The sequence below is a fragment of the Fragaria vesca genome, linkage group LG2, assembly GCF_000184155.1.
Source record: "Fragaria vesca subsp. vesca linkage group LG2, FraVesHawaii_1.0, whole genome shotgun sequence".
NCBI lineage: Eukaryota > Viridiplantae > Streptophyta > Magnoliopsida > Rosales > Rosaceae > Fragaria > Fragaria vesca.
The window spans coordinates 14,474,529-14,486,245 of record NC_020492.1 but is presented as its reverse complement, the minus strand read 5'-3'; positions in this window follow the sequence as shown (position 1 = coordinate 14,486,245).

Here is an 11,717-nt window from a genome sequence, read left to right as displayed (position 1 = left end):
TATATATATATATATATTATATATATATATATATATATATATATATATAAGCACACACACAATGTTGATCAGGTGCGGACGTCCGCACTAAAGTTTTGGTGCGGATTTCTATTTTTGCACCACTTTCCGATCGAATTTCCTCAAACTTCATTCTAGACATATCTAGATCATCTTGTGTAGATCATCTCTGCAAAATTTCAGCCAATTTGGTGATCGTTAAGGCCCTCAAAATCGAAAAACAAATCGACGGCCTGTATTCTGTCCGGTTTAGGTATATAACAGAAAAATGCAAGTTTGAGGGCTTTAACGATCACCAAATTGGCTGAAATTTTGCAGAGATGATCTAGACAAGATGATCTAGATATGTCTAGAAGGAAGTTTGAGGAAATTCGATCGGAAAGTGGTGTAAAATATGGAAATCCGCACCAAAAATTTGGTGCGGACGTCCGCACCTGATCAGCTGTGTATATATATATATACACCTAAATCTACTCCTTAACTAATACACAACATCTCAACTCCACATATCTTTTTATTAACAAAAATATAAGCATTCGCCTTCATCAACTCCAAGTCTTCCCTGTTCTCCGACTAAAAAAAGAACTCTCCCATGTTTGAAGAAAAACTCCAAGTCTCCATCTCTCGTTACTGAAAAAAAGAGTCTCTCTTGTACGAAAAAAAAAGAGTACTTTCGATCAATATTGATCAGGAATCAAAAGGTGTGTTACTATTCTCTAAATTCAAGTTTTAATTCTAAGATTATATTAACTATTAAGTTTCTGAATTTGGGGATATGAATACAATTATTTTCTGAATTTGGATTCTTGTATACGTATTGAATCATTTCTGCTCTTTTAGATTGATTTTCCTAATGTCGGATACTAAGAAGCCAAAAAGATTGAAGACTATAGTGTCGTTTTTCGGAAAGAACACTGAATCCTCAAGAGACGAGTCTACAAACTCAAACCCTTCTTCAATTCCTATTGCTTCGGTCTCTAATGACCACAATCAATCTGTACATCCTCTACCTCAGAATGAAAGAGATGAGTTTGATTGAGTTGTAAACGATCAGGAATTCGATATCAACTCTCTTGAACGTGATCCAAGTGTACGTCGTCAAATATGCAACTTTCCTCTAAAAGAAAATGATAACGTTCGATTGTCATATATTTTGCAAGGACCATGTCAACCGAAGTTACCAGAGTATCCGGCTCACTTAGATGGAGATCAAAATCGCCGGTTCAGTAAGTCTTGGTTCACAAAATTTTCTTGGTTGAAGTATTCAGTTAAAGTGAGTAACGTTTGATTGTCATATATTTTGCAAGGATCATGTCAACCGAAGTTACCAGAGTATCCGGCTCACTTAGATGGAGATCAAAATCGCCGGTTCAGTAAGTCTTGGTTCACAAAATTTTCTTGGTTGGAGTATTCAGTTAAAGAAGACAAAGCTTATTGTTACCCATACTTCCTTTTTGATAAAAATTAGTCACAAAAATCATTTACCGTTGAAGGGTTTAGAAATTGGAAGAGAGTTGGGGGTGCAGGTTGTGCCTTCAATAGTCATGTGGGCGGCATCAAATCTGCATATTATCTTGCTCTGCAACAATGGAAAGACTTAAGAAATCCATCAACGCATATTGATAAAGTGGTAGACAGATTATCACCAGCAAAAGTGATGGAAAATTGGTTGCGTCTAAATACAACCGTGGAGTGTCAGATTTTTAGGAACCCAAGCATTGGCTTTTATAGGTAATGATGAGTCCATGAATTCAGATAATTGTGGAAATTTTAATGAATATATGAGGCTTTTGGAAGGAATAATCCAGAGGTTAAGAGAATCTTAGATAATGCTCCTTTCAATGTAAAGTACACTTTACCAATAATACAAGAAGAGATTCTTAATATTTGGGCCAACAAAGTCATAAACAAAATTCGATAAAAAGTTAGGGATAATAAATTTTGTCTTCTTCTTGATGAAGCAAGTGATTCTTCTCATAAGAAACAAATGGGTATTGTCCTATGATTTGTTGATTGCAAAGGCTTTGTGAGGGAGCGATTCTTTGGTATTGTGAATGTTGCTGACACAAAAGCTCAAACTCTTAAAGATGAGGTATATGCAAGGTGTTGGGTAATGGGGTAAAGATAATCTTTTAGTGAAAAATTTACAGGGTCAAGTTTATGATGGTGCTAGCAATATGCGTGGCTCATGGAATGAATTACAAGCATTGTTTCTTCAGGATTGTCCGTATGCATATTACGTATATTTTTTTTGCTCATCGTTTACAACTTGCTTAAATTGGTGCACTAGAAGAAGTTAGAGTTGTTTACAGATTTTTTTTCAATGTTGATTAAGATTGGGAATTTCGTTGGTGGTTCTACCAAGCGTAGTACTGAGTTAAAACTGACAAGTGAAGCTAAAATTGAAGAGTTGTTGGATGCTGGATTGGTTGAGACAGGAAAAAGAGCTAATCAAACTCGTTGTTTACAGAGACTTGGAACCACTCGATGGGGAAGTCATTTTAAGTCCGTTAATAGTTTACTTGAATTATTCGGTTTAACAAGCTCATGGTGGAGAACTTATAGGACAAGAGACACACTAAACAAATTTATGGTGACGCTGAAGGTATATATCTCTCTATGACATCTTTTGAGTTCTTGTTTGTCTTGCATTTTCTAAATAAAGTCAGGGCATCACTGATTTTCTTCATCAAAAATTCCAAAAGAAATCTGTAAATATTGTTAGTGCTCTTAATCATATTTCTACTACAAAAAAGTTGCTTCAAAAGTTGAGGGACAAATGGTTGGGAGAATTTTCTTGAAACTGTGATATCATTTTGTGAAACTCATGAGATTAACATGTCTGATATGAGTGCTCCACAAAGGATGGGTACTGGTCGTCCTTGTCAACAAAATAATGTTGTTATAGACAAATAGATGAAGAAGTTAGATGATAGATTTCTAGCGCAATCAAAGGAACTTCTCGCTCTTATTGCAGCTTTAGATCCTCAAGATGATTTGTAGTCTTGCTGAAAAGTTCTATCCCCAAGATTTTACTTCTGCTGAGTTGCATGCTTTAGATTTGCAATTGATATTATATGCTGAAAATATTCATAGTCGTCCTGAGCTTCAAAATATTACTAGCCTTTCAAAATTATGTATGAAATTGGTTGAAACAATATTAGCAGAAGACTACCACTTGATTCCTAGATTGTTTTGTTTGGTATTAACTCTTCTTGTCCCTACGACATCGACATAATGAGCATTTCAGCTTTGAGAATTATTAAAAATCGACTTCGGAGCAAGATTGAAAAGAGTTTCTTGATGATTGCATGTTGGTTCATATTGAAAGACGATTTGCTGATAGTATTGACAATGAGTCAATTATTGATGAATTTGCTACAAAAACTCGTAGAGTACAGCTTAAGATTAGGTAGCCAAATTAGTTTTTTTTTATATATGTATGGATTCTACTTAATCTAATGATCTGATTTCATACATTTTGAATTTTTTATCAAAGAAAAATTTAGCCCAGATAGTTTTGGAATCCTGGTTTCGTCTCTACTTGATAGGGTTCGTCAAGTCCTTAAAGTTCTTGACTTTGTCCCCCACTCCCCTCTCTCAAAGGTTCCTTCTAATTTTAACCCCCCAGATGAGGCAGGCCCTAGCCAAGCTCCAACCAGGGAAGACATGCAAGATGATGACATGTAGACAAAGTAGGAGGAATAGAAGATAATCCATGAGAGCCAAAGGAGAAGATGGTAGATCTTGGCACTGATATGAGAAATCAAGGTTGGACTGGGAAGCTCTGATCCTTTGGCATTCAAATTCAAGGGGGGAAAATATCAAAATCAGCGAGAGTGAGTTTGTTTTTTTAACACAATTTTTTATTTTTCTTTCAGGTAAAACAATGGTTTATTTTATTTGGATATTTGGTGTGTAACTGCATAAACACAAGATATTTTATGTTTGAAATTATGCATGTGGTTATCTGAGTGTGTGTGATTTCAAATATAAAGAAGATGGAAACTGGTTTTTAAGATCTCTGAAATTATTAGAGTGATATGGGGTGTATGGATATGGTTGTGAGATTTTCAGCTCATTGATCTTGTGTTGAATAGAAATGCTAAAAAGGAAGACTATATGTATATTGGTTATTCATAGTCAACACAAGATTACCTATTCTTTTTAGGGGAAAGAAAAGGACCAAAGTGACTAAGTTGAAGATCAGAAGTAGTTGAATAACATCAAAGTTATCCGCAGCAAAATCAATGATTCAAATATGGTAGACAACTTATCACATCAGATTCATCGTAAGGTTGACATTTTACACTTTGTTTCACTACAAAAAAGAATTCAGTTAGCCACACCAAATTGTCATGGCAAAGATTTGCCGTCACCATTGGTCTAAGTTTTGTGACGGCTTTGCGATGGCAAAGCAACCATCGTTAAATTAAAACAATTTTGCGACGGCAACTTCGCACCGTGGCAAAAATATGTGAGCTTTGCGACGGCATATGGCACCGTGGCGAAAAAATGTGAACTCTCGGTTTAATTGTAACCATTGATCTCATCCTCACTTCATCTGGACCATTGGTCCTAAGTATAAAATGGTCTCAAGTATAAAATGTAAAAACCATATTCTATTCTTCAGTTCCCTTTACCAGCTCTTTCAGTTCCCTTTACCAGCTCTTTTAGTGGAGAACGAGAGAGAGAGAGAGACCAGAGTCGAAACCCTAGCCCGCCGCAGCCGGTCTCCGCCACCATCCTCCACAGCCGAGTTTCCACCACCGTCCGGTGACATCTCTACCTCCCACCACAATATTCGTATTTGTTATGGCCGCCCTCGCCTCCGATCTCGATCGAAAAGAGCGCCAGATGATGCACCTCTCTGTCCACACCGGTGTTCCGCCCGCTGCTGCCGACGATTTCCTCTCCGAGAAGTCCCACAACGTCTCCCTCGATGGCCATTTCAGCATCCAGGTCCCTTTTCCTCAATCCCCCTCAATTTCAATTTCATCTTTTACTTGTGATTTTTGCGTATCTTTCATTTCTAAATTGCAAGATTAGTTCTTTATGAAAGATTAGATTAGGTGCTTCTTGAATCTTTAACTCTTGTTATGGTAGTAAGGCATTTCTTGGATTATAAGCACAAACATGTTTTTGGTAGAGCTGATAGTAATGGTTAACTATGACTAGCACTAATCCAGTGGTTTTGATAGTAATGGGGATGTAGACCTTTTTTGGTATATTAACTAGCACTAGTAGAAGACTTTGAAATTTATGCAGGATAAGAAGAGTAGGTGTTGCTGCATTATTTATATATCTAATGATTTGTACATGTTTGAGCTATTAATCTGTAATATGAACCTGATATTTTTTTTCAAGTATAGCAGTGTATGAATTACTGAAGCATTGGGGTTGTAGGTAGAAGAACATAAGCGACTTTATCATGAACAACTTGAGGTATGCATTTGGAAGTTGTGCACCATTTTTATGTCTGTATACAAATGCATGTGAACTGTTTATATGTTTAAATCTGCATTTTGTATCTCTGTGCAATAGTTCAAGTACTTTGAATTATTTTATTAAAAATATATGGCTAAAGTCTTGTTGTTCTTAGCTTAATCATTCTACAAGCACTGCTTTCATTTCTAAAGGCTTGTAAACTTTCTTCATTGATGTTCTTATATGCATCATGTTTACACTTAAACCTCAATGCATGTTGTGTGGTAATACCTAAGCACATTATTTGGATAAATTTTAATCCGACTAATAGTAGTCTAATATGAATGGTGACTAAAGATGTATCAAGTGGTTTAAGTGTAATCACGGGTCTTTCCTGTTATTTTTATCAAGTGGTGACTAAAGATGTTGAAGATGAGGCCAAGTATGTCTGTCTAGTGTCATCCAATGTTACTTCTAGAATTGAGTGGTGGTTTTTGTTTATGGAGTTCGGAAGCAATTCACTAAACACTCTCTTACTTGGTTTAATTTCCTTCTTTAAGGAGAAAGGATGAGCTTTGGAGGCCTGGAGTTCAGTACTGCAGTTCAATAGAGAAGGAGAGGAAACTCCTCTTGCATAGCTATTGTTTCGGCAATAGAGAAAGGTAGTAAACCTATTGTGTTGGCGTTTGGTTTTGGTTTAGTGAAGGCTTGTGTGTTAGTAATTGTTTTAGGAGGTGGTTGAAGTCATTAGTTATTATTTTGGTTTGTTGAATTGATGTCGAATGTTTGGATTGGATTAATTTTTTAAAAAGTGGATTGGACTTATTGACTTGTGAGATGTTGTTAAATGTGTGAGATTGGCTCTTTGTATCAAGTCATTCTTAAGTATTGCCTTGAATGTATTCACACACGAATTTTAACAGACATTATCTATGTTTCTCTATGTTTCACCTTTATGGACACATGTTTTGACATAGTTCTTTTATAGGTTGCTAATGGAAATTGTGGATTTACAATTAGCAAAACCTTGAGCGAAATTGGAGTCGGTTCTAGTGGTTGCTAAATGAAGCAGAATTGGCAGCTGCATTTAAAATACAGGTAGCTTGTTATTAACATGGAAGCTGTTTTTCATGTTATTAGTTTTTGTATCCTTGGTTTACGCTTAGTATCTAGATAGCACCATCTCAGATTCACAGTAAAGACTTTTCCCATGTTCTGTCTTGCAAAAATTTGAAGCTCTTATTATGCATACTATGTGATTCATATAGGAAAAAAAAATTTCTATGTGAAGCTTTTTATAGTTGAAAGTTTTTCATGTTGCATATTACTTTTATTATTGTTAGGTTGAGAAAGTAGAGGAACGTTGTTTGCCAAACTCATGCTGCAGCCCTGCAATTCCAACTGTACGTTGGGGACTTTTGATTACGGTCATCTGTTGTTTGAGTTGTAGGGTCAAGATCTTGTTATTACAAATATTAAGGACTCTAGAGCTGTGCTAAGCACAAGAGATGAAGAGAGTTCTCTCCTTGCAGTTCAATTAATTGTACGAAGACTGAAAACCAAATAAGTTACTTGGTTCGTATTTTAGTTAAGAATAAAGATATGTGTTTTTTAGTGTTGTGTTTATGTTTGTAATTGAGATTCAAATTTATGATTCCTTATGATGTATACTAAAGAATCCCTATTGCTGGTATATATTTGACATGAACTCTATTTAATTATGCATGAATGACCAGGCTACTGAAGCCATGGAGGCTTACAAGATGGAATTGGACGAATACAACAAGTCTGATTTATTTTGATTCTTACCCCAATCATATGACTTGCATGCTACTTTATTTTGATTCTGATTTAACATGATCTACAATTGAAACTTTGGTTCTAGAGACTTTGACATAGTTAGTTGCACTTAGTTGGTTTTGTGCTTGTGTCAATGAACTATTTGGTAGAAACACTTGTAAATTACTGCTTGATGTGCTTATATTGATTTGCACTTAGTTGGTTTTATGCTTGTGTAAATGAACTATTTGGTAGAAACACTTGTAAATTACTGTTTGATGTGCTTATATTGATAGTTTTTCTGATGTAAAATTGACATTTGAGGACTCTAATTGAATGTAACAATTTTTTTCAGTATGTTTAATTTCTTTTTGCACAGCTTTTGTCCAAAATAAAAAATAAAAATAAAAATCTGACAAGCTAATATGCTTGTTAGTTTTTTTTTTAAATTTATAAATAGAATTTGCTACGGCAAGTTTGCCGTCGCTAATGAGTGATTTGCGACGGTGGAAGCAGTCGCTGCCTGCTGTCGTAAAAGGTAAAAGAGTTGGCGACGGCTCGTTGCCATAGCCAAAAGCAACAACGACGCCCTCAATGGTGACGGAAAAAATGTCGTCGCAAAGCCGTCACCGTTGCTCTTTCGCGACGACAAAGTGGTCTTTGGCGACGACTTTTTGCCGTGGCTAACTGAATTCTTTTTTATAGTGTTTTTAGAATCCTATAAATGTTGTTATTGCATGATTTCCTAATTACATACTTTACTGAAAAATTTATATAGTGATATTTATTATATATGACGTGCAATGTGATGGTTGACTAGTTATCATGTTTCAAAATGAATATCATCTGTCATAGTGAACATTTAGGTAGGGGTAGATATTTGCTCTATACGTTAAGATGTTGTAGTTGATACTATGCTTTTTGAAAATCTAGAAAAGGCTTTGATATCATTGCCTTTGAGTTGATATATTCATGCTAATGTTCAAATAGCTCTCTGTGTGAAATTAATAATTGATTGTTGCTTCTCTTATTTGCATTAATAGAATACACTTGATATTTGTAATTCATCTGTGAGTAAATGAAACTATAATAAAAGAGAGGTTGTTGGTTGTGTTAAAGAACTAAGCAAAACTAGACGTGTTGAGATTTCAATAGATAGATTTTAAATTCTCTTGTGCAGGCAATTCATTACTCTTCTCTTGTGTAGAGAAGATTGAGTTGTAAACGAAAAAGTGATTGAGTCTATTGTAGTTGTGATAAGTACTACATTGTTTGTAAACTTATACTTAATATTATATTGATAATCTTGCTCTATGCTTTTTCCCTCATAGAGGTTTTGCATTGAGCCTTGAATCTTTTTGTGTTGATTAACTTTGATATACTAAAAAATATATAGTATTTATATAAGCTAAAACATATTATTACATCATTGAGAATTACTTTGAGCAAGCCTACATGAGTATGAGAAAACTTTGCTCCCTATGGAAAAAATTCAACCAATACTTGTGTGTGGTGCAAAAGTACTAGAAACGACATATTTAACTTAAAAGAATTGTCTCAAACTCATGTAGGCGTTTACTACATGCAAATAAAAATCAAGTATGAGAAAACCTTGCTCCCTATGGAAAAAATTCAACAAATACTTGTGTGTGGTGCAAAAGTACTAGAAAAGACGTATTTAACTTAAAAGAATTGTCTCAAACTCATGTAGGCGTTTACTACATGCAAATGAAAATCAAACATGCATATGCTCCATGTTACATCGTATATCTGCAACATTCTCAAAAAACCATACCCCCCCCTTCCGGCAAGCCTATCAATACCACATGTCGACGAGGTTTTGGAATTCGTATATGATGGATACAAAACTACATCCGGTACCTGTTTAGGGAGAAGGGTTTGGAAAACAAGAATTTGGTCTTGCACCGAAAACCTAAACCCTTTTTTTGATTCCCACTACTACAACACTGGTTCCCATCATCTGCTTCAACATAGGAGGCAACATCTAGCGCATGCAACTGCGCTTAGCATCATTGTTTCTTCATTTAATGGAGGACCCGAGAACGACAATCTCACATGAGTCACCATACCACAAGGCGAGCAATGACCAAGCATTTATCGTAGTTAAACTTGCAGACAAATTCCACTGTGTCCTCCACTAAGTACCACTGCTTGTTGAAAAAAGGGTCATTCAAAGGGATCTCAAAACGGATCTTTAGCTTCTCGATCTTTTTCACATTCTTGTCGATCCCTTTAAAGTCTCAAAGTATGTAACCAATGATCTTCATAATTCGATCTGATGTGAAGGCTAGAGGAATGCCAAGCAGTGTGATCTAGTATGATGATGTCACCAAAGGCACTGATTCCACCAGATTTACTCCGTCATAGCACGCCAAGGCGGCTGGCGAACAATTGTATTCCCACAACGCACTTTTCCAAACCTTATTTATATCTGATGGTGCAAAGCTATAAGACCCGATATCCATTAGCCTCATCGACTTGCAGCTTCCCATCAAGGCATCAAACATGACAGAACTTTCCAATGAAAGGGCGCACCTGGTATTCACGAGCGGTAAGCACTTTCCCCACAACAAAAACTTTAGGTTGACGGAGCCCTTGTCCATAAGATGCACGCAGATACACCTTCTTTCTACCATATGCGAACGGTAAAGAAGAGGCGTGGTGTGCCGCCAATTGTGCTCATGATTGTGAAACGAAAGAATGACAGAAAACCCTAACCCTATAAGAGAAAAGGAGAGCGGCCAAGATTCTACTATTTTGATTTCAAAAATCCTTATTATTTGTTACAATATTTGAAAGCCTCCAAATAGTTTACTTATTAGGAACATTAAAAAAAGACCCTTATTAAGTTGCTTTGTTGACTGCTATATGTTTGATGGTTATAAGGACTATTCCAAATTCTAGTAATACTAGTGTTGACTCTCTAGTGATAAAATGGGCTCCACCTCTTTCTAATTTTTTCAAGCTTAATTTCGATGGTTCAATAATGAATCAATCGAATCCTTCTAGTGTTGCTGCAGGTTTTGTCTTAAGAGGTCAACATGGGAAACCTCTTCTTGCTTCTACAAAAATGTGGGTTTTCGAATGTTTTTAAGACAAAAGCTTAAGCAAGAGCAGATCTTTTAGTTGATGTGATCTATGGTCATAAATCTGTTATGGTTGAAGGAGAGTCAAAGTTACTTATCGATAGTATTCAAAACAAGGTTTCAACTTCTGGGAGGATCCGAAATATCGTTCGTGACATTAAAAATTTACAATCTTGACTTCAAAATTACAGTTAGTCAAATTCTGACGTGTTTAAAGAGGTAATCTTAACCATTCTCTTCTCGATAATAATTGGTCACATGTCCTACCTCTTTCGGTCTTTATGTGTGTCTAATTTTAACTCTTTGTTTAGGTTATTTTTAACTTTGAAAGGTTTTTCACTTTAGTTCTTGTTTTCACAGAAAGTGCGGTACTTAAGTTTGGGCTGGGTCACTATGCTTGTGGAACCCTAGGGTTTCGTGACAGAGGGCGGTGGCAACCTTGGTCTTCCACTGCACGTTGTGGTATCTGACATCTTTGTTGTCGATAGGAGGCAGCACAAGGGAGGGAGTCTCTCCTCGGTGCTCGGCTGGAGCAAAAGGTCCATTGGAGGCGAGATACTGAGAAAGAGCTTTCGTCTATCGGTGAAGCCGATCTCGGGTGAAGGTGAGCATCCTGGGTCCTGATCAGTGTTTATAAATAGCGGTGGAACGAGGCCCGACTAGCAGCAGTGGATCGTGGAAGCGGTGAGTGCCGGTGAAGACAGAAGGGATTGAGCTTTGGATCTGTGTTTGACGACCCAACGGCGATATTGGATCTTGCTTGATTCTTCAACGGCGGGGCTTGAAGCAGCGGAGGTAGGCAACAACGACCATGTGGTCCAAGACGGAGGAACCTCCGGACTAAACTGGTGGTAGAATGCCTCTCCGGTAAACTTGCCTCCAGTCCGAATTAGACGGGAAAGAGGAAGGACTAGTTGGGCTTTTGGGCGTTAGTCTGCTGGGCTGCAACCTTACAACCTAGTGGGATGAGCCTCGAGGTCTACTTTTCTTATCTCTCTTCATTTTGATTTGGGTCTGTGTTGGGTTTTGCGGGGGAGTGACAGATCCCTACATAACCGCATCGAAGATTCTACCCCTTTTTTTGATAGAAAGGTATACCGAAATGGTCTTTAGGTCTTGATTCATTGAGCTAGGGTACTTTGGTTAGTTATGTAGATTATTGTTTTTTAGGCCAAAATAAAATCCTCTTGTGGACATTAGTTTTTGAGTTAGTTATTTCTTTGTAGCTTTAGTAGGACTCTTCGAGTTGTAATGGAGCTATGCTCCTGGTTGACCAACTGTTGGATTTGTATTGGAGTAACTCCTGCTTGTCCTGTTGGGTAGTTTTAATATATGGATTTTACGCCTCCCAGAGTAACATAAATTTCCATAAAAAAAAAAAAAAAA